General features: G+C 36.4%; 1 pseudogene; it reads right to left on the bottom strand.

Annotated features, from left to right (window-relative positions):
- LOC106735648 (60S ribosomal protein L9-like) overlaps positions 1–6,155 on the bottom strand; it is a 26,905-nt pseudogene that overhangs the window by 20,166 nt on the left and 584 nt on the right.

Raw genomic sequence — 6,155 nt, 5'->3', positions numbered from 1 at the left:
CCCCCTTCCCCATTAACTTTTAGTTAATGGAGAAGAAAAATGGGGAATGACAGCCAATATGCTATAGTTGTAAGTTTCATGTTCAGACAAGGTTGAGGATTTATTAAAGTCAGTTCTATTGAAGAGAGCACAAGCAGAAATTCTGGAAAAGTTAGAGCAGCAGGGATGCCTTTCCAAGACAGAAATGAAAAATATAGAGCCAGCTCCATAGCCTGGTGGTTAAGGAAGTCAGATTCCATGGGGCCAAACAAATTTGAATCCTGGCCCTGTAGCTTTAAAGACATACCAGGTGTGTGTGTATGTGTGTGCCCCAAATTTTAACAGTGGAGAAGAAGGGATTGCAACATGATCATACCCATTTGGGTGTGTTCTCCCTTTCTCTGTCTCTCACATGCCTTTTTGTAAATAAAAAAGAAAGAAAAATGTAGAGGCACTTAATGAACAGCAAATGCAGAGCCACATTAATAGAGTTGGAAGACTCTTAGTTTCATAATGGATTTTTTGGTTCCACTTCCACAGGACCACCCCTTTTCAAAGGAATAGGCAATGACAATGACAAGCTCTTTTCATGTGTATCACAGTGTGTCATCCTTATTTGTGAAAGTGCCTATGATTCATTCACCTAGTAGTATATTTAATGGGTAATTATTTGGGGACTACAAGCTGATTTTTTGTTTAATGTGGTGTTTATTTTTATTTCGTCTGCACACTGTTTTGAGCCCTCAAAACTGCTGATAATATATAGAATTTATCTCATTTTAACAAATAATTATTGAACATACACTATGAGCCACGCATTATACTTAGAGAAAAAACACATAGATTATAACACAGTCCCTACCATTGTGAAGTTTACCACAAATATGGACTAAATTAAAATAAAACGGAATGAATAAACCAGTAGGAGTATGTTTGAGTGTTGTATCTCTGATAAGGGCACATGTAGCTACCTTTGACAACACTGAGATATTCTGTAGAAGTGACATTTGACTTGAATCTTGAACAATGAATAGGAGTTAACTGAATAGCATTGTAATTAGGATTATGGATGCTGGCTCCTCCCTGGGTAACAATCTTGTTCTCTCTCTTTTATGAGACCTTGAGAGAGTTGCTTCACTTTCCTATTTTTCAGTTTTCTTACCTGAAAAATAAGAGTGCTAAAAGTATTTGCCTCATGGTGTTGCTATGATACTTTAAAAAGTTAAAATGCTTGCCTTTTGGTATCCAAACAGGGTGGTTCCAGGACACCCAAGGATAACAAAATCCAAGGATGCCCAAGTTCCTTATATAAAATAGCATAGTATTTGCATATAACTTATCCTCTCATATACTTTAAATCATCTCTGCTGTAATGCTTAATGAAAATATACATACTATATAAATAATTGTTATACTGAATTATTTAAGGTTTTGTATCAAGAATGAAAAGTTTGAACATGTTCAATACAGAATAAACATTTTTTCTTTTTTTTAAATTTAATTTTAGAGGGCAAATTTATTTGCTAGAGAGAGAGAGAGAGAGAGAGAAAACACTCCAGCTCCTTTAATCACTAGGCTACAGGGCCAGCCTCCATTTATTTTCCAGATATTTTGGTTCAATGATTGGTTGAATCCCTGGGTGCAGAACTTGTGGATATAGAGGGCTAATTGTAAAATGCTTAGAACTCTTCCTAGCATGCTGTCATGTTATAAAAGCATTAAACAAATAAAACTATCTATGTATCTATATGTATACAGATAATTTTCTATATATACATATACACATGTATACATACACACACATAGGAAATAACAGTATATATATATATATATATATACACACACACATAGATATATATATACACATACATACACAGAGAGAGAGAGAGAAAAAAAAAATGAAGTGTGAAAAAAAACAAAACTATGATGTGTCCAGGAATCAATGAATCAATGCATAGTTCTGTGTGAGTGGAGCATAGTTCATTTATCTGCTGGTCTTCCCTGGATGTTAGCCATGAAAGCCTGGAAACATTATTCTACATTGGGAATTTCTTTCCTGCATGATCTTCTTTGACTCTCACATATTGCTGGTTGAGTGTCCTCGTATGTCCACTCCAGCTGGTTCCCCAGGTGAGGCTGCTGTTATTTCCTATTCAGTTGCATAGCTGTCACTCCATCTCAGTGTGTACCCTCACAAGCAGCCATTCATTTCTGCTGAAATTTCCATTTGCTCGTGGTCTCGTGGGTACATTTGTCACTAGTTTTTACTCTTATCTGACATTCCTGATTGGAGAAGGCTAGGGTCATCCGTGTTTGTGAAGAGATAAGTGACAGCATGGGATAGGACAGGCGCAAAGCTCTTTGTCTGACTTCCCGAGCTCCATGTTTTATAGTAGCACGGCCAGGGCACTACAGAACTCATCTCATCTAGGGGCTTCTACATTTACAATATACAATAGCCAAAGCGTTAGTCTCCATGCTCTCTATCAGCTAGACTCTAACTCTACTTGTCTTTCAAACCTCAGGGTTAATCTATGGTGAGCAGAAAATGACAGGCTAAGGAATTTATGCTTAATTTATTGAACTATGAAAAATCGTTAAAGACCTTTGTGTAAGAAAGTGATATGATAATTTATCAGCATTTAAGATTAGAGACACTTGATAAGAAACTAAGAAAGAAAGTTTTAAAAGATGGAACAAAAACTAGATATGTCATAGAAGTCAGATAAGAATAAATTTCAAAAATGAAAGTGGTGACCAGTACCAAGACTATTCTGAGAAAATTATGCATGATATTTCAAATTTGTGGTGAAATATTCTTTTATGACAGTTGTTTCAAAAGAGTGGTAGAATATAGAGGGTTAAATCTTTAGTGGTTGTGCCAGTAATTATTTTGGAAAGCCCTGGTGGTGACTTGAAGAGTTCACTAGATTTAGCCAAAGAATTTTTGCTTGAGAGATATAAGCATACTTACAGGATAAGAGGAAGGTTCCAGAATGATTGAATAAGGAAGTAAGAAAGGGCATAAGTGAAAGGAGATGATCCAAGAGAAGAAAGGTTTAGGTATATTGTGATGAAAAGATCTAAAGCTGGGACCAGCAGTTGGCAAATGCCGACGTCGCTGGACTCCCATGTAGTCAATCGCAGTTTGAGTCCCAGATCCGGTGGCTTAAAACTCATGCTGGGTGCATGTGCGTATGTGTCCAAGATCCTGAGAGGAGAATGGAGGAGAAGGGATTGCAACATGGCCATCCTCCCTGTGGAGTGATTTTTCGCTTTCTGTCTCTCTGTCTCTCTTTGTCTTTCTGGCGAGCACACAAGCCCTATAGTAAAAACCTCTCCAAAAAAATAAAATCTAAAGCTAAGATGCATTTTTTTAATTTTTTAGAGGTTTTTTGTTTTTTGTTTTGTTTTGTTTTGTTTTTGCTATAGGGTGTGTGTGCTTGACAGAGAGACAGAGACAGAGAGCAAGAAAACACCCATTGGGAAAATGGCCATACCACAATCCCCTCTCCATTCTCCTCTTGGAATTTTGTGCTCACACACACACACATACACACACTGTGTGAGTTTCAAGTCACTATGTCTGGGATTTGAACCATGGTTAACTGCATAGCAGTCCAGCACCTTAACCACCTCACTGTCCTATGACCCCATAGAATGCATTTTTATGACCAAAATATTAGGATTTTTAGAAAAAAAAGATTCTTTGTTAATGTGTACACTGAGTCAAACATCTTTGAGTCTCCTCAAATACATCTAGAGAATGAGGGCTCACACACTCTGGAAAGAGACAGAGAGAGAAAGAGAGAGAAGAGAGAAAGTGAGAAATCACTCTCCCCTCCAACCCCCCAGAGTAGGGGATGACCATGCCACAATCCTTTCTCCTCCATTATTTTCCTGGGATTTTGAGTATGTACACACATGCGTCCACTGTGGATTTTCAAGCCACCAGATCTGGGACTTGAACCCTGGTCAGCCATGTTGGAGCCCAGTACCTTAACCACTATGCCACCTTCTGGCCCCAAGTTTTATTAATACTTTCAAGGATAAAAGCAACCAAGAGGCACAAATGAAATAGGAAGAGATCTCTGAAAACTCACTAACTCCCCAGGTACATTTTTCTTGCATCAAATATGCTCTTTCTAGACCAGTGTGATAGCTGAGATCTTTAAGTTAAGTCAGCAGGTCATCTTCCACATTGGAGAGTCTTTCTGTGATGGAATACTTCCATTTTATAGTTCATATATTTGCATGACCTAGCTTACACTCACCAAAAAGCAATGCCACAGTGATCCCCAGATTACATATAGATTTGTTTACTGTACAGAATCCTAAATCAGGGATATCTTGTAAATGCCATTTCATAGACAAGGACTTAGATTCTATATTACTAGTCTACTTACCAGAAATTCCAGTTATTGGTATATTCATAAGGAGAGGAGACTTAGATAGGGTCACTTGACTGGTTTCCCTGAGAGTCAAAGTCTCCTAACCCCCTCCCCAGGAATCCACATATAAATGGATTGTAGTTCAAATTGCTTTTAATTTATACCTTTTCAGTTATGATATGTATACACACACACACAAAGATGGATTCAAGTTACTAATATTTTGTTGAACAAATTTTGCATAGATGTTCATGGTCTGAAATTTTCTTTCCTTTCAATGTCTTTGCATTGAATTAATATTAATTTTCTCTATTAGGAGGCTTTAATTACAAATTCCATTTCTTTTCTTTCCTTTTTTTTTTTTTTTTTGCTATAAGACGCATGCACTTGCTGGGAAGACAGAGAGAGACAGAGAGACAGAAAGTGAGAAATCACATCTAAGGGGGAGATGGCCACACCACAATCTCTTCTCCTCCATTCTCCTTTTGGAATCTTGGGCACACTTGCACACATGCCCAGCATGAGTTTAAGCCACCTGATCTAGAACTCAAATTGTGATTGACTACAAGGGAGTCCAGCAATGTAACCATTACACCATGTGCTGGTTCCCAAAATTCTATTTCTTTAATTGATACATGTTTATGTATTCAGGGTTTTTTTAATTTATATATTTTAGTTCATTTAGTAATTTTTGTCTTCTTGGGAATCGATTTCATCCAAGTTGTCACCTTGATTGCATTAAACTTGTTCATAATATTCTCATAGGTTCCTTTAAATGCCTAGAATCTGTAGTGTGACCCTTTTCTGATTCCCAATATTAGTACTTCACCTGTCTTTTTTTTTTTAAAGAAATCAGTCTAAAGGAAAATTATTTTATTGATATTTAGAAGAACTGATGTCTGTTCCATTATGTATCTCTATTATTTGCCTATTTTTTATTACATGGATATCCATTCTCATATCTATTTTTCTTTCTTTGACTTTAATTTGTTCTTCTTTTTCCAGTTTTTTGAGATGGAACTTTACATCATTGATTTTAGGTCTATTGTCTTTTCTAAGTTTTTATTTTATTTTTATTTATTTATTTTTTGGTGGTGGGGGGTGAAAACCATGTTATGTTATATTCCAGCATGGTAGAATCACATCACACTTAAAGTGTGACATAAGGAATTAAGGGGTTATGGAAGAATTAAGATGTCTTAACAATAAACAAGGTCTAGGGTGCACTGTTGAAGTAGGGCAGATTATTGAGACGTGGGACAGCAAAATTATGCTTTATCATGACACAAACTACATCTTCTAGCTCGTAGTAAGGTTTTATCACTTTGTTCCACTTCTCAGGTATCTCTTTACAATTGACCAGGGCATATCTGTACCAAATAAAAATTGATGCTATGGTAAAATTAGCTCCAGAATCTTCCTCAACCTCTATATCCATGATGAACAGCCATGTTCCTTGCTACTGTATTTCTCTTGCCTGAAATATCCTTGCTATTACTTCAAAAACCAGATGTAAGCCACTTGTTCCTGTGAAGAAAATCAGCTAGACAAAAAAAATTCCAGATTGGGAATTCTGTATTATTCTTAGTGTGCTATTATTACTAAGAGTAATTACTCCTCAATTGCTTACTTGTCAAGTAGTTGGAAAAGGGTAATCAGTTTAAGAAAGTTTCACATCAATTGTTGTCTTTTATTATCATCTTTAAAATATCATATAATGGCCTTAGAAATGATCTGGCTTTTTACTGTAGCTGGAGAACTCTTAGATCTTGCATATCATCCTGC

Source organism: Tupaia chinensis, unplaced genomic scaffold (assembly GCF_000334495.1).
Source record: "Tupaia chinensis unplaced genomic scaffold, TupChi_1.0 Scaffold000473_1, whole genome shotgun sequence".
In the NCBI taxonomy this organism is placed as follows: Eukaryota; Metazoa; Chordata; class Mammalia; order Scandentia; family Tupaiidae; genus Tupaia; species Tupaia belangeri.
Note: the sequence above shows the minus strand (reverse complement) of the source record. Positions and strands in the feature narration are given on the sequence as shown.